At 42.3% G+C, this 23,368-nt stretch overlaps 1 protein-coding gene across 2 annotated transcripts in view; it reads left to right on the top strand.

Moving 5' to 3' along the window:
• Positions 1-1,065: 1,065 nt before the first annotated feature.
• tmod1 (tropomodulin 1) overlaps positions 1,066-23,368 on the top strand; it is a 93,997-nt gene continuing 71,694 nt past the window's right edge. The window contains exon 1 of one of the 2 annotated variants that reach the window (XM_073072956.1): positions 1,066-1,412. The gene's annotated coding sequence lies outside the window, so the exon portion shown is untranslated. The remainder of the gene's footprint in view (positions 1,413-23,368) is intronic. The other variant, XM_073072953.1, reaches the window with a different exon arrangement.

Raw genomic sequence — 23,368 nt, forward strand, 5'->3', positions numbered from 1 at the left:
TTTTAAGTCAGAGAAGGAGGGAAGTCCAGCTGTTCTCTCCTTCTGGGAGTCAGAAAATTCACTGGCTGGTGTAAAATTTGAAAAGGAAGAAAAAAGCTTGAAGCACAACTTGTTGAAGTGTGTAAACATCTGACCTACCAGGAGTGGCCGACCTTTCACCCTTAAAACCTCCAGTTAAAGGAATTGCTTAGTTACTGGACCAGTAATTCAGAGGCCCACTGTGATTCAGAGACAATAATCTGCAATCTTTAAACATATTGTAAAAACAATGGTTATCACTTACAAAAAAATCTCTGGTTCTCTATTGTCCTTTGAGGAAGGAAAGTCACTGCCCATATGCAGGCAAACCCAAGTCTGATTCCAGTCTCGCATATCAATGTCAGTTGCTCTGTAAAGTGACCCAACAGACCATTTGGTCCTACTGATTCAGGATGGAGGTGATTAGACTGGGCAGCCTGTCTCACCAGAAACTTGTGTGTTGCGTTTGAGTTCAATGTTTCTGGCTGACTGAAAGTCAAGATCTAGGAATCAAAACCCCTCCCATTATCTCTAAATTATGTTTAATATACTTGCCACTTACTTCACACTTCTTTTGTCCCGTAAATATAATTTAATGAATTGTTGATATTGCAGCTTATAGACTTAACAAGGTGCAGAGCTCTGGTACTGTGCCGAACCTCACTCCATAAACAAACACAAAAACAAAACGTTCATTTTAACACCTGCAGAGCAGGGCACAGGGATTAATCTTCAGCCGGGGTGTTCACAGGAGTGGGTTTGTGTTTACAAGAGGGGTTGTTCAGCGGGATTAAACTCGCCCATTTAAAGTGGATGACAGTGATAAGAGAGTGGATAGCGATGTTGGGGGCGTGGGCTGGGATTGTTCTGGGAGGGATGAGGAGGGTGTAGATGTTATGGGGGTAGGGTAGGTTGTTCTGAGGGATGGGGATATTCCGAGGAGGAGCCCAAGACTTGTCCAGACCGGTATGGACTTTCACTCTCTCTCGCCTCACCATATCTGGTCAAAATATTCATCGGGCACCAAAGCACATCAGAAGCTGGGCGACCGAAATTTCTACCAGCTTCGCCACATCAAACCAGATCCACGCCTGTGGCCGAAGTTATTGGTCTGGAAACATTAATTTTGTTACGAGTTTAAAAATAGCCTTAGAAAGGCGGCGCCGCGCGTCACTTGCTTTAAATGGCCAAAAATCTGATGCCGTGAATCGGATTGGGAACCAAACCACGGCAGCCTGGCTTCTCTCCCTCTCTCTCTCTCTCTCTCACACACACACCACCCCGCTGCGTGTGTCTGAACAAACCGGTGTCTCCCCCGGCAGATAGACGCAGGCAGCAGAGCGCCGAGGCTGGGTTCGCATTAAATGACTCCAGATCGGGCTTTTGTTTGACCGGTAAGAGACGACACTCCTGTGTGGATAATCTTAAAACTGAACGGATTCAAATGAAGCGTTTAACGCGGGGAAAGTTGTAGTGAAGCGTGCGGTGGGCAGCTGGGTGCTGAGTGAGCTTCACAGGTACCCCCCTGTGGGCTGAAGCCTGGCTCCCGTTACACCTTGTCCTGATCCAGTTGCCCTACCTGCTTGGAAACCGCCTAGAGAGTTCTGTTTGTTGCTCATGGTTTGTTGAGATACTGTCGTTAATGAAAAGAAATACACAACGTTTATTTCCCACAAAGTCACTACTGATTTCTTATTAAATACACAGAGCCAACAAAGTGTCTTAAAGCAAAAATGAAGGTGAGTACTAAATTCTCCGGGATTTAGCTCGGTCACAGCAGTTTTAGAGTGACTCACTGTAGTTTCGTCAGTGCTGAGACTGAAGGGGAAAAGTTCAAATCCCACAAGAGACTCCGGAGTACAAAATGTGGACTGAACCGATGGGAGCGCGGATGAAAAACGGAACCGCTCTCCACCAGACTATCCCAGATGAGAACTCTGAAACCAGCTGGACATGACTCACTTGGTTCTTCTTTAGCAGCCAACATAACGAAATAAAACCGTAGCGCTCTGTGTGTGTGAGACCCAAACGTGCAGTATCTCCGTTTCTGTAATGACTGCGCTGCCAACTTTCCTACTGCCCATCTGCGATCGCCAGGAGTTGGCTAACGTGCTGCGTAAGTGCAGGTTATTTTCCTAGGTGGTGGCTTGAGCTGTTCAGGATCATACAGGCTTACTAACAGCAGTTGTGCGGACCAATCTTACCACAACCAAAATGCACTTGGCTGCCAGTTAACCGACTATGTGTTTATTGATTGGTAGTGAACTCCAGAGAAGGGTCAAGAGCTGTTAGTGTCAGTGACCTTCACAAAGCCCTGGAGCTTGTAAGTGACCTGAAGCTGCCCTGTTGTTTTTGGGGGTGAGGTTTGGCACCTTACTGATATATTCTGCTGCATTACGTTTCTGGTAGGTTAATATTTGAATACACAGTTCAATTTTGGATCAGTTTAGTTCTGAGGTATTAATTTTATTGAAGGAAAAACAATTTGGCCAGCGTCTCTGTAGTTGCAATTACTACATAATATAGTTTCTGTTGGTCATTATTTTAATAATGGCTGATTTTTAAAATTTACCCAACTCTACCCCATCAAGATGATTGATAACTTGAAATACGTTTCATTAGACTATCTGTAAACATATTTTTTTCTCTATAGAGATAACTAATTTGTTCAGTTTTAAATCCATGGGCCAAGAAATTAATTCTCATAGCACTGGAGAGAGAGCACTTTCCAAAGGGATTTTCATTAGTACAAGTGATGTGATTCAAAACCTGTAGACTCATACAAAATCAATGGTCCAACTGGAATGGGTCATTGATAGGCAATGGGATAATGCCTATGTACACTAATCCCATGTGTCTCTATTAGGGCCGTATCCCTCAACATCTTTCCTGTCCAACTACCAAATCCAGATGTCTTTTAGACATCACAGAGGCAGAATCCAATGGCAACATTTCAGATAACCACTACCCTCAACAGGGAAAAAACATGTCCTCCAGACCTACTTTAACCTTCTTCTTTTATACCTATATCGTCTAGTTTTAGACTCCCCTACCCTGGAGAAAAGACAAGCTATTTACCTTATCTATCCCTCACAATTCACAGTTTTATAAACCCCTATAAAATCACTTCTTATCCTCCTGTGCTTCAATGAGAATAAGCCCAGCCTATGGGGGCAAACATGCCAAGTGCTTCCTTCAGTGCTCTATCTTCCTGTGCCCTCATTTTCAGGCATTTATAAACTTGCAGCCCAGGGTGTCTCTGTATATCAACTCTCCTAAGGTCCTGTCATTTGACTATAATTGTCCTGCCAGTATTTGATGTCCCAAAAAGCATCACCTCTCACTGGTCTGGATCTGCAATTGTTCCATCCAACTTTCTAGCTGAACTATGGTTCCCTAAACCCTTAGTCAAACCTCTGCAGAATTCATAGCTTCCCCATCCACCCCTTCAGCGAGATTGATGAAAATAGGGTAGCGGATGTTGTTTACAAGGATTTTGGTAAGGCGTTTGACAAAGTCCCTCATGTGAGGCTAATCCAGAAGATCGACTGTTTGGATTCAGAACTGGTTTGCACATTGAAGGCAGAGGATAGTGGTTGAAGAGACTTATTTGAGCTGGAGGTTTATTGTTAGTGGTGATCTGTAGGGATCTGTGCTGGTTCCTCAGCTGTCTGTGATGTCTATAAATAACCTGGATGAAAACGTAGATGGTTGGGTTTGTAAGTTTGCTTTTGATACCGAGATTGGTGGAGTTGTGGATAGTGTAGAAGACCTGCTAAGGATACAGTGCGATATAGATCAGATGTGGATATAGGCAGAGAAATGGCAAATGGAGTTTAACCCTGAGGTGATTCACCTTGGTGGCACAAATGCAAGGAGACAATACATTGTGAAGGACAAGATCTTTAACAGTGTTGCTGAGCAGAGAGATCTTAGGATCCAAGTTCATAACTCCATGAATGTGACTACACAGGTCGATAAGGTGGTTAAGACACTTATGGGATGCTTGATTTTATTAGCGAGGCATTGAGTTCAAAAGTCAGGAGGTTATGTTGCAACTTTATAGAACTCTGGTTGGGCCACATCTGGAGTATTGTGTACAGTTCTGGTTGCCCACTATAGGAAGGATGGTGAGGCTTTGGAGAGGGAGCAGAAGAGGTTTATCAGGATGCCTCCTAGTTTAGAGGGCATGTGCCATCAGGAGAGGCTGGATAAACTTGGGTTGTTTTCTCTGGAGCAGCAGAGGCAGAAGGGAGATCTGATAGAAATTTACTGTATAAAGTTATGAGAGGCATAGATAGAGTAGATAGTGAGTATCTTCTTCCCAGGGTGGAAGTACCTAATACCAAATGTGAGAGGGGGTGGGTTCAAAGGGGATGTGAGGGGTAAGCTTTTTTCTCAGAGAGTGGTGGATGCCTGATATGGTGGTAAAGGCAAATACATTAGAGGCTCTTAAAAGACGTTTAGATAGGCATATGGATGTGAGGAAGATGGAGGGATGTGGACATTGTGTAGGTAGGAGGGATTAGTTTTTGACTGTTTTAAATTTTCTTTTTAGCTGGTTCAGCACAGCTGAAGGGCCTGTGCCTGTGTTGTACTCTTCTGTGTTCTATTTCACCCCAATTGTTGTGTTGTCAGTAAATTATTACTAGCTACATTTTTATGTGTGACATACTGTACAATAGTTCCAGCACAGAGTTTGGCTGTACTCCACTTGTCACAAACTTCCCAGCTAGAAAATCGACCCTTTGCCTCCTACCATCAAACCACTTTTATATCCAGTTTGTCAATGTGCCTTGTATCCCCTGTGCTTTAACCTTCTGGATCAGTCCACCTCGGTTAAAAGCCTTGTTAAAGTCCATGCACAATGTGTGTTACGCCATCAATTCTCTTATTACCTCCTCCAACTACTCAAATTTGAGAGACGGGATTTCCCCTGCAATGAACCATGCTGACTTCTCTATTCAGAGTAGTGGTTAGCACAATGCCTTACAGTACTAGTGTTAAAGTTTTCCCGAGCCTTATTGGCTCATCAGGCCAGTGCTTATGCTGGTTTCCATGGTGTGAAGTGGCTGAGAGTACGAGATTCCGCCCCCCCCCCCCCCCCCCCCAGATAGGATGCCAGTCTATCGCGAGGTTAACTCCAGCATTTTGCCGGTACCCATTTTCAGCTGGGTGGACTGGAGCAATGTGTGGTCAAGTGCCTTGTTCAAGGATACAACACATTGCCTTGGCTGGGGCTCGAACTCACGACCTTCAGATCGCTAGTCCAATGCCTTAACCACTTGGCCACACGCCATGCAGTGCCAGTGACCCTGGTTCAATTCCCACCGCCGTCTGTAAGGAGTTTGTACGCTCTCCCCATGACTGCATGGGTTTCCTCCGGGTGCTCCAGTTTCCTCCCACAGTCCAAAGATGTACCAGTTAGTTGGTTAATTGGTCATTGTAAATTGTCCTGTGATTAGGTTAGGGTTAAATCGGGGATTGCTGGATGGCACAGCTCGAAGGGCAGAAGGACGTATTCTGCACTGCATCTCAATCAATCAGTAAGTAGATAGGTAGACAAAGATAGACGTAACTTTTGTCCTTTAGAATCTTCAACAGAAGTTTGTTACAATTGTTAGTTTTGTTACAACAGGCTTATCAGCCTGTGGTTTCCTGCACTTTCCTTGTGATCTTTCTGGAATAAGGGAACAACATTTGCTTATCTAGTGAGAAATTCTCTCCAATGATTGGCATAGAGGTGAACTGTTTCCATTAATGGCGGGACATAGACTTCAAATGTTGCTAAAAGACAAGGAAAGACCTTTTAACCACAGAGACCATCTCAATGTATGATCACTTTGTTATTTACATGTCTTTAGAACACATATAGGTTCCTATTTATGTTGTAATTTTATCATACACTCTTCATGTCTTTTTTATTTAATTTTCACTTCACTTCTGATTTGTTGTGTACTCAGCCTGTCTCTTACTTCTATTTAGAACCCCACCTTTGACATAAGCAGCCATTCATTTTCCCTCCTCTCTCAATTCAATTGGATCAACCACACAAGCACTGGAACAAATCAGAGGCTGGGTTTTCAACTGTTAATCCCAATTCTTTCCACAAACATGTTAAATAAGTGTGTTACAATATACATCTGGGCCCAGGTGAATAATTGCTTCTGTGTCATGAAGGAAGCAACAAATTTAATTGCTGCCATTTCTACTTGTTATGTTTTGTAACTCGAAAACATAAAACTAAATCAAAGGAAAACAAGAGAGCTGAGAGATGCAAATCTTAGTTTGATCTTTACTCTAAGCAAGGCGCGCATGTCTCTTGTGGTAGTGTCATGACATATGCATATGAATTATGTAAACAACAAAGAATGCTTAACTAAACAATATATTCATAAGTCTATCCAAATATTACCAAAATATTAAATACACAACACTCATCCCTGCTTAGCTTTAAACTCCAACTCAATAGAGAATGCATCTCCACTATATACACAGTATGCTATATTATACAACCATCATATATAGATATCCACAGCAAAGTAAATTTTAAATTGCCCCATGGATCAATTTAAGAGATTTAATTGCTATGGAGGATTTCTTACTCTTGTGGGATAACATATTGTGTGAGAAATTGCAGAAGTCTGAGGTGCAAAGGGACTTGTGAGCCTGTGTACAGGATTCCCTGAAGGTTAATTTGAAGTTTGAGTCGGTGGTGAGGGAGACAAATGCGATGACTGCATTCATTTCAAGAGGACTAGAAACTAAAAGCAAGGATGTAATGTTGAGACTTTACAAAGCACTGGTGAGGCCTCACTTGGAGTATTGTGAGCAGTTTTGACACCCTTATCTTAGAAAGGATGTGCTGAAACTGGAGAGGATTGAAAGGAGATTCACAAAAATGATTCGATTCCAGGAATGAAAGACTGAAAGAATGAAAGAACATTTGATGGCTCTGGGCCTGTATTTAATAGAATTAAGAAGAATGGCAGGAGACCTCATTGAAACCTATCAAATGATGAAAGGCACTGGGTGTGGAGAGGACGTTTCCTATGGTGGTAGTGTCTAAGACCAGAGGACACAGCCTCAGAACAGAGGAACATCCTTTTAGAACAGAGATGAGGAGGAATTTCTTAAGCCAGTGAGTGGTGAATCTGTGGAATTCTTTGCCACAGGCAGCGGTGGAGGCCAAGTCTTTATGTGTATGTAAGGCAGAGGTTGGTAGATTCTTGGTTGGTTAGGGATACGGGAGGAAGGCAGGAGATTCAGTCACGATGAAATAACGGAGCAGATTCGATGAGCCAGATGGCCCAATTCTGTGCTTATAACTTATGGCCTCTTGGTCTTAAAATGTCTTTCCTGATGGGGGGGTGAGGGTCATACTGTTTGGCAGGTGGGACTTGCAGCTGAGAAACAATCTCAGGGTCTGGGGCCTCCTCCGTGGAGTTTGTAGAAGTTGACTCTGGGACTGCAGGAAGTGCTCTGAGAGCTCTGGACACCTTTCTTATGTAACAATTGACTCTGCTCTCCTCAGCTGATTGATGTGTCGTCTCCAGGTGACACCAGGCACATTCTCCACTGTGTAGGAGAGTGGTCCAGTTCTGTCCTTAACTTTTTCAAGTACCCACTTTTGATCATTTCTGTAGTGCCTCATCAGGACTGCTTGTCCAGGAGTGAAACATCGAGCCTTCTTGTTTGAGGAGCCTTCAATTTGTCTCAGCTGTTTGTCCTGCTGAGATTGGGTTTGAGGAGATCCGAGTGTGAGCTCAAGGGACAGGATAGCTGGTGAGTTGTTGGTTGTGAAATGCGCTGCATCGTGATATGTAGGGAGGAAATTGGCGAGCTTCTGATTCAGTGATAGTGTAGTGTGTTCTGACAATGTGTTCTTTAGACTCTGGACAAACCTTTCCACCAAGCCATTTGTAGCTGGGTGGTACGGTGCAGATGTAATACGTCATATTCCGTCCATTTTCAGGAATGACTGAAACCGGTCCACTGTCAGTGACGAAGTGTTCTGGAACACCAGTCCTTGAGAAGAGGCTTCACAACACATCAACAGTGAGCGAGGCTGTAGTGGAGGCTATTGGGAACATTTCTGTTCATTTTATAGCTGCATCCATGTCAATCAAGAAACTTGTGCCCCTGAATGATCCAGCAGAATCCAGGTGAATCCTCTGCCCGGGCAATGCAGGCCATTCCCAGGGATGGAGACACGCTGCTCTTGGCATCTTCTGTATGAGATGACATCCTGCACAGTGCATGGCGATCTGCAGATCTACCCCAGACAAAGCTTTGAGCCAATGATTTAATTTTAACCACATCTGGATGACTGGCTTGTAGCTCCTCCAACACTTTAGCTCTCAGCTGAGATGGTAGAACAACTCTCAATCCTCACATAAGGAAAGCTCTGTCCAGGACAAGCTCATCCTGGTGCTGATAAAAATGGGGGAACTGAAGCTTCTGCTGCACATTCCAGCCATTTTGGTTCATCATGTAGACCTGAGAATTTGGAGCCTTTGCTGGTTTCCCTTCGGATCATCTCTGTCATTATAGGGCAGAACTCTGATTTGACATCAGGAGCAGTGTTCTCTTCTGTAAATTTTTTAGGTATTTCCTTTTCCAAAGGAAAATCCATCGGCATTTTCATGATTAGTCATTCTCTTGAATTCAGTCCTGTAATTGTGTCCTCCAAGAAACGGAGCCCGTCTCTGCATTTGTGTTGCTGCTGTTGGTGGAACCCCCTTCTGTGGATTGAACATGGAAACTAGTGGTTGATGAATAAACTCTCCTCAGGCTTCCAGCCGGGTACAGGTATCAAATTTAACCAATGTTTCGATGACAAACTGCAATCTTCATCAGGGTTGATGCCTGGGCATTTCTAGTTCGGTGGTACATATACCCTGTTGTTCAGCCCTCCTGATTGGTTAGTCCCCAACCAATCAGGTTTCCGCTATCCCGCCTTGTTTACAATTGAATTCCAGTTCTTACTTAGAGTGAGACCTTCATTCTTGTTAAAATTCTTTTCCTCTAGTTTTATTTCAATGGCTTCCTTCACCAAAAGTCATTGGCGCAGCACAGTAGTTTCATGCAGTCAAGGTCAATCCTATGGCCATTGCAAATGCAGTGTTCTGCTGCCACTGATTTCTCCAGGTAACCTAAATGGATACACCTCCTGTGCTCCTTGTTGCGGGTTTCCACTGTGTGTTGCATCTGGCCAATATACGCTGCTCCGCATTCACAGGGAATCCTGTAAATGCCAGCCGCCCCAAGTCCCAGGCCATCTTTGATCCACATGAACTGTGATTTGAGTTTTCTAACAGATTTGTGGATGGTATTAATCCGGTATTTCTTCAGGATCCTGGTGATCTTTCCAGAAACTGTGGGAATGTAAGGAAGACAGGAGGTAGCAACGGCTTTCTCTTTGTTGTTAGGTTTCCTGTTTTGTCCGTCAGCACTTTTAAGGGCCCGATTGATTTCCTTCCCCTTGTAGCGATTCTGTAAGAACCTCGTGCATAATCATCTTATTTCTTCAGGGAGACTCTTCAGGTTTGAAATAGTTTTCGCACGGTTAATCAAGGTAGAAAGAACCGCTCAGTGTTGGGAGGTGTGATGGTGGCTGTTATTGTTGAGGTATAAGTCCATGTATTTCAGACCCGGAGAGACTCCAGGAGGAAGTAAGATGATTAGTTTTCCAATCAGGTTTCCTCTGTCCCATCTCCCTCTGTGTAAGAACTGGATTCCGATTGTAAACAAGGTGGGACAGCAGAAACCTGATTGGATGAGGGCTAACCAATCAGGAGGGACAGATGGCAAAGGTATAACTACCACTGACTAGACATGCTCAGGCATCATCCCTGATGAAGATGGCAGAGTTTCTCATTGAAACATCAGTTTAGATCGATATCTGAGGCCTGGCTGAAAGTTTGAGATGAGTTTATTTGTCATATTCACCGGGAATGCACTGGACGTTAAGTAACGAGGATAAACTCTCTCCCACACAAATAATGGTTAAAATATTTTACATCCCAAACCAGACACCAGGCCTCTTGGTGAACCTGTGCATAATTTTTCTCTGCAGCAGTAAGGGAATGTCATGCAAAGGCTATGGGGCATTCATCTCCATCACTCAGAACATGTGACATGACCATAAGGCATGCTTCACTGAACGATGTGGATCATAATGTGTGAGGACAGTATCTGCTGTCACCATGTCCTTTGTCATTTGGAAAGCCAATCACACTGCTTTGTCCATTGTTATTTCTTCCTGATCTGTAGCAATGAGTCCAAGGAGTGGAGCGTTGTAGCCAGGTTTCACATCAACCTGTTATAGTAATTGACAAATCCTAAGAAGTACCACAACTCTGACATGTCCTTTGGCCTTGGAGCATACACCACTGCTTGAATTTTCTCAATAAACTTGTGCAATCCTTGTGCGTCACTAGAGTGACCACAGTAAGTAATGCTGGTTTAAAAGAGCTCACACTTGTCACATTGTGCTCGGAGCCCATAACCTTCTAACCCAGTGGCAGGCTTTTCCCTCTCTGTAGCACAGCCATCAAAAGACAGGCAGCCGGCGCTTACTCCTGCACTCACCTTGATGCTTTGATCTTGTTGCTTTAATCGACAAACAATGGAAGCTTTAATCAGCAAAATGAAGTCAAAATATGGCTTGTCCTGTCCCACAGGCTTCTCACCACAAGGTTCCCGCACGCTGTCTCTGTCTCATGGAATCTTCTTGTAGATAGGAGAACGCTAGAGCACCCAAATGATCTCCAGGCTTCTGCATTTGCATCAATGGTTCAATCTTCCTCGTCACTTTAATCGGCGAACAGTGGAGGATTTAATCAGTGAAATAGAGCTGAACGTCGGCTCACAGCCTGCCAGCCATGAGGTTCCAGCACACCGCCTCTGCCTCCTGGAATCCTCTCAGAGACTGCAGAGCACCAGGACCCCCAAACAATCTCCAAACAGCAAAGCACAGGTTCCAACAGTTCCAGAATCGCATCCAGGATGAAAAACAAACATAAAAGACATGAAAGAAGTGAAGAATATGGTTTCATGATCTATCCAGGAGATGTCGACCGAAGGAGTGCTGTACCCAGGCGCCACCTTGACCAGAAGTTTTGAAACTGCAACTTGATGTTTTAGCTTTTTCTCTTCCCTGTGCAGTTCATTTATTTTTGTCTGCCTGACATGCTCTTTGTATGTGACTTACTTCGTTGCATTTTCTGCAAGTTTTGCTTTTAAATCTGCATTTGTCTGGTGTACGTGAACCACTCCCACGACAGTGATACAATTTGTTTGGCCTGGCATGCCTCCATCTAGATGCTACAGTTTTGCTCACACTCACTTTTTCATTCTGACTGCAACTCAATTGTGTCTCTGTCTGCTGTTTCCATTGACACAGCTATTTCAACTGCTCTTTTAAGTGTAACTTGTGCTTCAGATAGGAGCCATTTTTGAAAGCTTTCTTGTAAGATCCCACAAGCTAAACAATCTATCAGTGATCAATAAGCTTAATTTCTGAGCTAACAATGCTCAGTTTCTTCAATTCAGCTACATATGCTGAAATAGTCTCCCCTTCCTTTTGATTCCACTTATGAAACATAAAATGTTCTGCAATCAGCAATGGTTTCACTTCTAAATGTTCCAGCATTTTCACGATATCAGCAAAGCTAATTTCAGCTGGTTTGCTTGGAACATTTTACTTTTAAACACAATACGCTCAACAAAATTGGTACTTGTTGCTTATTTTTTATTTCATTTCCTTCAAAATGCTGTTCAATTAACTCAGTATACATGAGCCAATTACCTGCTGAGCAATTGAAAATGTCTCTCTTTCTGATGTAGCCAGCTATTTCTGCTCTTTTTATGATTATTATGACTGAATACTCACTGATTACGAACCCATGAATTTAAACTCGATTGTAACTTCCCTTCTGAAACAGTACATGATGTGCTGCTGTTTTTAACTCGAACGTCTCACTGCGTTTCAGCAGGTTGGTAGCCATCTCAGGTTCATTTTAAAAATACCTCATCACCACTGTTATGTTTTGTAACTCCAGAATATTAAACTAATTCAAAGGGAAATGAGAATGATGACAGATGCTAGTCTTAGTTTGTTCTTTACTTTAAGAATTTCCCTCGGGATCAATAAAGTATGTCTGTAAGTGCATGTATCATGTGGTAGTGTAATGATGTATGCAATTCATGTATTTTTACATATAAAGCATAATAAATTATATAAAAATCAAAGAATTCTTTATCAAACAATATATTTACAAGAATACTCAAATATTACTGAAATATTTTTTTCTCAGCAATATTTTTATTGTTTTTTTAAATCAAGAAAGCATAGTACAAAGGAGGTTTGTGCAGTACATAACAAATGTAACAAATGTACAATTCACATCTATGAAAGAGATGCACCAATAGTACAATCATGCTTTGGTTGCCTCCCTGCCCCAACCTACCCCTCCCAATCCCCATCTCCAAGCCATCATTGCATTAGCAAAAAGGGTTAAACAGAACCTTTATCGCCACAGATCTGCATTGGTATAGAGAAGGTGTATTTTCCTAACACATAAACTGTTGTATGTTTACACGTCTGAGTTCGTAGAATTTTACGGACAATGCGGAAAGTCAGGGAGTTATGTGCAGAGGAAAGGAAGAAGGGATGAACCTTTAGTTTGGCTGGGAATTCTAAAATTATTCTAGAAAGGGTCTCCACACATTTTGGAACTTTAGGTCCAAATTGAGAGTTGAATAATGGATCTTCTCAAGGTATAGACTGGACATGATGTCCCTAAACCACTGAGCATGGGTGTGCAGGGCAGCATCCCTCCACCTGAGCAAGACTGTGCACCTGGCCAAAAGAGAGGCAAAAGACGGTGCGCGACGTTTGGTCAGACTTAGGTGCATGTCCCCCTCTCCGGAGGTGCCAAAAAGAGCAATCAAAGGCAAAAACGAGGAAGTTCAGGCAACACACACAAAATGCTGGTGGAACACAGCAGGCCAGGCAGCATCTATAGGGAGAAGCACTTTTGGGCCGAGACCCTTCGTCAGGACTAACTGAAAGGAAAGATAGTAAGAGATTTGAAAGTAGGAGGGGGAGGGGAAAATGCAAAATGATAGGAGAAGACCAGAGGGGGTGGAGTGAAGCTAAGAGCTGGAAAGGTGATTGGCAAAAGTGATACAGAACTGGAGAAGGGGAAGGATCATGGGACAGGAGGCCTAGGGAGAAAGAAAGAGGGAGGGGAACACCAGAGGGAGATGGCGAACAGGCAGAGTGATGGGCAGAAAGAGAGAAAAAAAAGGAGGGGGGAGAAAAGTTAAATATATCATGGATCAGAGCAATCAAAGGGTTAGGTTCCACATTGTAATTAAGTATTTGGGATAGAGTTTGGAAAACATCTCTCCAGTATTTTTCCAATCTAGGGCATGTCCAGTACATATGAATAAGGGAAGCCTCACCCCTTTTGCATCTGTCGCAACAAGGATTAACATCTGGGTAAATGCAAGATAATTTAGTATTAGACATACTGTGTATGACCTTGAACTGTAACAAGCAGTGGTGGGTACATAAAGAGGTTGAGTTAACTAACTTGAGAACGGAATCCCATACATCATCTGACAGTGAAAAATTTAAATCTTGCTCCCAGGCAGTTTTAATTTTGTCAAGGGGGGCTTGCCTCAGAATCGCTAGCTTGTCACAAATAGTAGTTATTAGACATATGTGCAGTGGATTCATGCAGAGAAACATATCAATGACATTTGTGTCGGGTGCCTCAGGGAAGTTTGATAACAAAGGGCTGATAAAATGTCTAATTTGCAATTATCTGAAGAAATGAGTGTTGGGTAAGTTAAACATTGCAGACAATTGTTCAAATGATGCAAAGCAGTTGTCTATAAAAAGATCTTTAAAGCACCTGATGGCCTTTCTGCACCAGTCTTGAAATGTTGGATCATGTATAGAAGGCTGGAAGAGGTGATTATGTAGAATAGGACTTGAACGAGAGAAGCCATAGAGACCACTCTACTTACTGAACTGAACCCATACTCTCAGGGTGTGCCTGATAACAGGATTAGCAATTGGCTTAGGGTAAGTAAAGGGTGTGCAGATCAAAGAAGTGTGGAAATAGAGAAATTCTTAATAGATTCAGCTCCATTTCCACCCATATTGGGTAGTCAGATTGGTTGTGGAAATGAGGCCAAAAGATGAGATAGTGTATGTTAGCTGCCCAGTAATATAAGTGGAAATTGGGCAGAGCCATGCCCCCAACACTTTTAGACTTTTGAAGATGGACTTTATTCAGTCGGGGACGCTTGCCCTTCCATAAATAGGATGATATGACTGAGTCTAGCGAATCAAAGAAGACTTTAGGAATGAAAGGTGGTATGGATTCAAAAAGGTATAAGAATTTAGGAAGGACGTTCATTTTGACAACATTAATTTGGCCCATCAGGGACATAGACAGGGTTGACCACTGTGCTAGGCCCTGTTTTGTATGATTTAACAAATTAGTGAAATTTTCTCCAAAAAGATGCTTATAATTTCCTTGTTACTGTGACGCCAAGGTAAGTAAATTGGTCATTCATTCCCTTAAAAGGGAGGTTATGGAACTCTGATGCTTGTGCTTCTCCATTTATTGGAAAAAGTTCACTCTTGTGTAAATTAAGTTTATATCCTGAAAACAGGCTAAATTTGTTAAGGAGTGAGAACATGGGGGATAAGGAGGTGATTGGGTTTGATATAAAAAGTAATAGATCATCAGCATAAAGGGAGACTTTGTGCTCATCTCCCTCCCTCCAAATCCCTGTCAGATCCGCACAACTGTGGAATGCAGTCGCCAGTGGCTCTATGGCCAAATCAAAAAGTAACAAGCTTAAGGCACCCTTGGTGGTTCCATGTTTGAGGTTGAAAGGTTGGGATTGCTGAGAGTTGGTCAAAACAGAGGCAGTAGGACATGAATATAACAGTTTAATCCATGTGATGAAACTTGGTCCAAAATCAAATTTTTCTAAAGCAACAAAGAGGTAATTCCATTCCACATGGTCGAATGCTTTCTCTGCTTCTAAGGAGATAACACATTCAGGAATCCCAATTGAAAGTGAGTATAAGATATTTAAAAGACGGCGATGTTAAAAAATAGGAGGTGGTTTTTGACAAAACCAGTTTGGTCTTCAGAAATAATAAAGGTTAGGATGTTCTCCAATCTACAGGCCAAAACCTTAGCCAAGATTTTGACATCACCATTTAACAGAGAGATTAGCCTGTATGAGGAGCACTCTGTTGGATCTTTGCCTCTCTTCACTAGAAGAATGAATATTACTGAGATATTAAATACACAACAACACTCTTTCTCTTACCTCTGCCCTGAGGTTGCAATGTGTGATAAACCATTGGAACAATAGGAGTATCTCAGCTGCATGGATTTGATTGATTAAAGCACCTGGAAGTCACACAAAGCTCATTAATTAATAAAACTAAAGTCAAGTATGTGAAGGTTTGCAAGCTTAAAAATAAAATTGCCATGCAGGCTTGATGAGATGCACCTTGGTGATCAATATAAAGATCAAAATTATGGAGGCTCTGGTCACAATCTTACAATCTGCCTTGTAATCCTGAAGGTCTGGAGGGTTTCACCACCTTCAGAAAGAGAAACTGCATATACCCAGCAAATAAAGACAATGAACCAAAATCAATGGTGGAAATGATTAAGAAATAATGACTTGATCAAAATTATATGGGAAAAACCATTGTCAAATAAATAATGGCAAAGATGACAGTCCTGAAGAAAAGACTCAGCCCAAAACCTTGACTATTTGTTCATTTCCATAGTTGCTGCCTGACTTGCTGAGTTTTCCAGCATTTTGTGTGTGTTGCTCTGGATTTCCAGCATCTGCAGAATCTCTTATGTTTATGACATTGACTAGTTTGATTGATAGAAGGATAAGGATAATGGGGTTGATGCTAAGCACATGAAATTCCTGAAGAGATTGAGTGAAGTATTGCAAAACATACTTCTAACAAGATTGAAATGAGATGGTTTTGAGCAATAACCTATCATCAGAACACATTAATTTGTTGTAAGGTGCAATGGTGGATCCAGGGACCAATGTTGGGATCATTGCCTTTTTTGACATAAGTTAACGTCCTGGATTTCAATATGTAGAGTATTGTCTCAAAGTCTCCAGGTGCAATAAACCTCAGAAATATAGTGAGGTAATAGCACCAGGTGCTCATGAATTTGGCAGATTTGGGACAGACAAAATTTAATATGTAAAAATCTAATATGATTCATTTTGGGAAGAAATTTAGAAAGAATGAGCTGGGACATTGTGAGGTAAATAGTTTACCGCTGCCTTTAAGGAATTTGTACATTCTCCCCATTATGGATGGGTTTCTTCCGGGTGCTCTGGTTTCCCCCCACAGTCCAAAGACATACTGATGGTAGGTTAATTGGTCATTGTAAATTGTCCCGTGATTAGACTAGGATTAGATTGGGGGATTGGGTGTTGTGGTTCGAAGGGCCAGAAAAAAAATATATACTTTTAAAAATTGTTATCAGCATTACCCTTCTTTTTTTGTTTTGCATGGTTAGTCTTAAATTTGTCTCACACTCTTTTAAATCTGTTAGTTTTAATATTCTGGGATCTGGGCATCACTGGCAAGACCAACGTTTATTACCCTGTAGAATGTGTTGGTGAGCTACCACCTTGAACTGCTGCACTTCTTCTGGTGAGGTGGTTCCATGGATCTTCTGAGCAGAGTTCCAGGATTTAGGCAGTTGACTTTGAAGGAACACTGATACATTCAGTTGAGTTTCAGATCGATGATTATGCCAGGAATGAGGATTCAGCAACGGTGTTGAACAGCTGGTTCGGCCCTCTTGTATTGGAGATGGTAATTATCTGGCACTTATTGGATGTGTTGAACGTTGTGTAGATCACATTGAAGCATGGACTGTATCATTCACCGAGGAACTGAAAATGGAATTGAATATTGTGCAGTCCTCAGTGAATATTCTACTTCTGGCCTTTTGAATTAATAAATGCTGAAGATGGTTGGTCCTAAGACATAACGCTGCAGTGATCACCTGGTGTTTATAATGGTTGATATCTGACAACCACCTATGATGAAAGGAAGCCAAGATGGTTGGGCCTAGGGCATTGTTCTGCAGTGACATCCTTGATTGGAATGATGACCTTTGAGAGGAACGGCCACCTTTCTGTTTGCGAGATGAACTCCAACGAAATTATTTCCTTTTGATGTCCATTGACTTTATTTGTGCCAGGCTGGTGAAATGCTGTCCTGATGCCCTTTACGCTCTCTGCTCAGTGATTATCTTCTACCTGGGAAGTAACTTCTTTTATTTGGTGCATTTTTTTTCTGGAAATTCCATTAACCATAGGCTCAAAAGGTTCTACAGATGCTGGAAATCTTGAGCAAAACACACCAAGTGCTGGAGGAAGTCAGCAAGTCAGGCAGCATCTACAGAGGGAATAAACAGTTGATGATTTGGACCAAGCCCCTTCATCAGGACTGGAAAGGAAGAGGGAAGAAGCCAACATCAAAAGGTGGGAGGAGGAAAAGGAGTAGAAGCTGACTCCGCCCTCCCCTTTCTCGATCTCTCAGTCTCCAGATTTACTGATATATTTTATAAACCTACTGATTCTCATAGCTATCTTGACTATACCTCTTCCTACCTTGTCACTTGTGAAAATCCTATTCCCTTTTCTCAGTTCTTCTGTCTCCACCACATCCACTCTCAGGATGAGGCTTTCCATTCTAGAACATTTAAGATGTTCTCTTTCTTCAATGAAAGGAGTATTTGCCTTCTCCACCACTAATGCTGCCCTCACTCTCATCTCTTCCATTTCCCGCACATCTGCCCTCACCGCATCCTCCTGCTGTCATAACAGGGCAGTCACCCTTGTCCTTACCTAGCGCTCCACAGGCCTCCTATCCAGCACATCATTCTCCATAACTTCTGCCTTCTACTAAGCACATCTTTCCCTCTCCTACAGTCTGCCTTCTGTAATGTCACTCACTACGTGACTCCCTTGTCCACTCCTGACACTTCGCACTGCAAGTGGAACAAGTGCTACACCTGCCCATTCACCTCCTCCCTCACCACCGTTCAGAGCCTCAGACAGTTCTTCCTTCTCCTGTGAATCTGTCGGGGTTGTCTACGATATCAAGTGCTTCCTCTACAAGTGTGAGGAATTGCACTTTGGAAGGAAAAACCAAGGTAGAACATACAAGGTAAATGGTAGGGCACTGAGGAGTGCAGTAGAACAGAGGGATCTGGGAATACAGATACAAAATTCCCTAAAAGTGGCATCACAGGTAGATAGGGTTGTAAAGAGACCTTTTGGTACATTGGCCTTTATAAATCAAAGTATTGAGTATAAGAGTTGGAATGTTATGGTGGGGTTGTATAAGGCATTGGTGAGGCCGAATTTGGAGCATTGTGTGCAGTTTTGGTCACCGAATTACAGGAAGGATATTAATAAGGTTGAAAGAGTGCAGAGAAGGTTTACAAGGATGTTGCTGGGACTTGAGAAACTGAGTTACAGAGAAAGATTGAATAGGTTAGGACTTTATTCCCTGGAGTGTAGAAGAATGAGGGGAGATTTGATAGAGGTATATAAAATTATGATGGGTATAGATAGAGTGAATGCAAGCAGGCTTTATCCACTGAGGCTAGGGGAGAAAAAAACCAGAGCACATGGGTTAAGGGTGAAAAGGGGAAAATTTAAAGGGAACATTGGGGGGGGGGGCTTCTTCACACAGAGAGTGGTGGGAGTGTGGAATAAACTGCCAGATGAAGTGGTAAATGCGGGCTCACTTTTAACATTTAAGAAAAACTTGGACAGGTACATGGATGAGAGGTGTATGGAGGGATATGGTCCAGGTGCAGATCAGTGGGACTAGGCAGAAAAATGGTTTGGCACAACCAAGAAGGGCCAAAAGGTCTGTTTCTGTGCTGTAATGTTCTATGGTTCTATGGTGAGACATTGGTGAGACTCAATGCCGATTGGGTTTAGCTCTGTTGATCACCTTCCGCCACAAAAGACGAGATTTCCCAGTGGCCATTCATTTTAATTTGACTTCTCATTCCTATTCTGACATGTTGGTCCATGGCCTCCTCTGCAGTCACAATGAGGCCACACTCAGGTTGGAGGAGCAACACCATAGGTAGTCTCCAACCTGATGGCAAGAACATCAATTTTCTGTAAGTGCTGATAATTTCTTCCCCCCTCCTCTTCTTTTTTTCTCCATTCTCCATTTTAGTTCCTCTCTTACCTCTTCTCTTCTCCCCACCTGCCCATCAACATCTCTGGTGCTCCTCCTCCTTCCCTTTCCTCCATGGTTCGCTGTTCAGTCCAAACATATTTCTTCTTCTTCATCCTTTACCTCTTCCACTTATTATCTCCCTGCTTCTCACTTTAACCCCCTTTCCCACCCACTCATCTTCCCTCTCACCTGGTTTCAACTATCACCTTCTAGCTTGTACTCCCTTTAAAATATATTTAATATTTAAGTAATATTGTAAACCTATTGTTTGATTAATCATTCTTGGTTGCTCATGTAATTCATCATGGGTTTTATTATAAGTACACGAATGGTATATGTCATTATGCCACCATGTCATGTGGAATTTTAGCTTTACTAAAATGAAGGAAAATAAAACTAAGTAGACAAGTATCTTGGCTCCTGTGTTTTCTTTCAATTACCGTAGATTCCGGACTACAGAGCGCACCTGATTAAAAGCCGCTGGCTCTAATTTTAGAAATAAAATCAATTTTTTAATTGTAAAGGCCGCACCGGATTTTAGGCCGCACCGGATTTTCGGCCGCAGGTGTCCCACGTTGTAATATGAGATATTTACACAGAAAGATATTACACGTGAGGATTTTTTTAACTTTTAATTAAATCCATATGGTAACAAAAACAAATACATATTGCAAATGCTTTTTTTCGAACCGTGCCCGTAACGCGGCTACTTTTAAATATACGTTGCGTATACTTCTTTACTGAACAACATTCCAATATCTCCTAACGACTGGTAAAAAATATATATACTGCAGCCTACCAGGAAAAGTTATTGATCACCTTTAACTTAAAAGCAGCGTTCGCTCAGATCCAAAGCCGCTCGCGTAATGCGCTCCCTCCCTCCGTCCCGTTTCATCGCAAACCGGCATTTTCCCACAAGACACCGCGAAACCGGGTGTGACGTCATAGCATCCCGCGATGTAGTACAGAAAACAAATATAGTTAAAACTCTTCTAACTTTAACTAGAAAATGAATTACTAAGCGAAAATATTATAAACTAAGTAACTGCCATAAGGCAGCACAATGCTTCGAGTGTTTTCCATGTTGATGAGGGTGAATACAAATGACTGATTTACAATAATTTAATTGTGAAAGTGCGCTTGATTTATCGTACAATTTCATTGGACCTCTGTGAACTACTCATCAATTTTATTGGTCTACTGTTATGAGGCAAAATGTTTACGAGGCGGCATGAAAAAAAATCATGTATTAGCCGCTCCGGATTAAAGGCCGCAAAGTTCAAAGCTGTTCAAAATGTGGGGGAAAAGTAGCGGCTTAAAATCCGGAATCTACGGTAGTTTCTGGAGTTACACAACATAACATTAACAATGAGGGAATTTTAAAATTAACCCAATACAACTACCTACCTATTGAAGCACATCACTTTTTTCTTTGGAAGTGGAAAGAGACATTCAAGTTAAAAAAGGCAGAGATGGATTAAATTAACAAACAATGAGTACAGCTATGGGTTCATAAACAGTGAGTACTGAGTGATAATAATAAAAAATTTAAAAAGCAGAAATGGCTGCTAGTTTGGAAAGATAGATGTGGTCATCTGCACAATAGATAACTGGATGATGTATACTGAATGAATTGAGCAATGTTTTGAAGCAAATGAAATAGTGGATGAAAAATTAGTGCCAGTGTTGCTGAGTGCAATGGGTGGAAAAGCATACAATTTGCTTAGAAGTTTAACTGCTCCAAACAAATCAGAGGAATTGAGCTTTGGTGATATCCTGAACGTAATGCAGGAACATGTAGTACTCAAAATGATGTTGATTGTGGAATAAGTTTCATAAGCAGAATCAAATGGAAGGGGAGTTCATTTCAGCTTGTGTGGTTGAACTGAAGAAATCGTTTGACCATTGACAGTTCAATGATGGGCTTCAGATGCTCTGAGAGATTGTTTAGTCTGTGGAATCTTATAAGAAAGTGTTCAAAAATGACTCCTGACTGAAGCACAAGTTAATTTTAAAAAAGCAGTTGAAATTGCTGTATCAATGGAAACAGCAGCCAGAGAAGCAAGAGAGTTGTCCAGATGGAAGCACACATTGAGTCACCATTGTGCCAAGGGCTCAAATACACCAGACCAATGCAGGTTTAAGGGTGGAACTTGCAGAAAATGCTGCCAAGTAGGACATATACAAAGATCATGTCAGATGGACAAAAATAAATAGATTGCACAAGGGAGAAAGAAGGATAAAAAGTCAGGTTGCAGTTTCAAAAACAACACTAATCTGCACGCTGTTGATGAAAAATGTGATAATGATGAGAGTGACACAGGACTGGGTAACCTTGGGATGTAGAATGTGAAAACTAACAAGAGACAAGCAATATGACCTACACCAGAAGTGAAAGGCAAATTAATTAAAATGAAATTGGATACTGGACAGTTGTTTCAGTCATTCCACAAACTGAGTTTGAATGGCATTTCAAAGATAATAAACTGAAGCTTGTAGATATCCAACCAAGAGCTTATACTGGAGGAAAGATAGCTCCTGTGGGAAAACAGTGGAATACAACAACCAACAAACCACATTGGGCTGTTATGTGGTAAAAACAGGAGCCCCAGCATTATGGGGCCATGATTGGCTGAGGCAAGTACAATTTGATTGGAGATCCATCCACCATTTGCATGCCTAATCACCTATAATAGAGTCAACTGAAAGTGAAATAAGGAAGGTACTGGATGATGCCATAGCGGTGTTCTAAGATGGCATTGAAAGATTCAAGCATATCAAAGGTAAAATAGTGTTAAATGAAAATGCAACATCCAAGTGGATGAAGCTACAAAGCCAGTCTGATTCCATGTGCCATCCGTGATAAAAAGGCCAGTGAGCTAGATCACATGGAGGCTGAAGAAATTCTTTCCAAAGTTGAGTGGAGCCCATGGGCAACACCAGTGGTTCCAGTAGTCAAGAAAGATGGCCTGTCAGGATCTGTGGTGATTTTAAGGTCACCATCAATCCCATACTGAAAGTAGATCAATCCCTCTGCCCAGAATAGAGCAAACACCAGGAAATGTGCAGATGCTGGAAATTCAAGCAACACACACAAAATGCTGGTGGAACACAGCAGGCCAGGCAGCATCTATAAGAAGAAACACAGTCGACGTTTCGGGCTGAGACCCTTCGTCAGGACTAACTGAAAGAAAAGATAGTAAGAGATTTGAAAGTAGGAGGGAGAGGGGGAAATCCTAAATGATAGGAGAAGACAGGAGGGGGATGGGGTGAACCTGAGAGCTGGAAAGGTGATTGGCAAAAGGGATACAGAGCTGGAGAAGGGAGAGGATCATGGGACGGGAGGCCTAGGGAGAAAAAAAGGGGGAGGGGAACACCAGGGGGAGATGGAGAACAGGCAAAGAGTGATTGTGAGAGGGGCAGAGAAAGAAAAAAGAGGGGGAATAAATAAATAAATAAATAAATAAATAAATAAATAAATAAATAAATAGACAAATAAATAAATAAATAAATAAATAAATAAGGGATGGGGTAAGAAGGGGAAGAAGGGCATTAACGGAAGTTAGAGAAATCAATGTTTATGCCATCAGGTTGGAGGCTACCCAGATGGTATATAAGGTGTTGTTCCTCCAACCTGAGTGTGGCTTCATCTTGACAGTAGAGGAGGCCATGGATAGACATATCAGAATGGGAATGGGATGTGGAATTAAAATGTGTGGCCACTGGGAGATCCTGCTTTCTCTGGTGGACAGAGCATAGGTGATCAGCAAAACGGTCTCCCAGTCTGCGTCGGGTCTCACCAATATATAAAAGGCCACACCCGGAGCACCGGATGCAGTATACCACACCAGCCAACTCACAGGTGAAGTGTCGCCTCACCTGGAAGGACTGTCTGGGGCCCTGAATGGTGGTGAGGGAGGAAGTGTAAGGGCAGGTGTAGCACTTGTTCCGCTTACAAGGATAAGTGTCAGGAGGGAGATCGGTGGGAAGGGATGGGGGGGGGGGGGAACGAGTGGACAAGGGAGTCGCATAGGGAGCGATCCCTGC

This window comes from Hemitrygon akajei, chromosome 2, assembly GCF_048418815.1.
Source record: "Hemitrygon akajei chromosome 2, sHemAka1.3, whole genome shotgun sequence".
Taxonomy (NCBI): Eukaryota; Metazoa; Chordata; class Chondrichthyes; order Myliobatiformes; family Dasyatidae; genus Hemitrygon; species Hemitrygon akajei.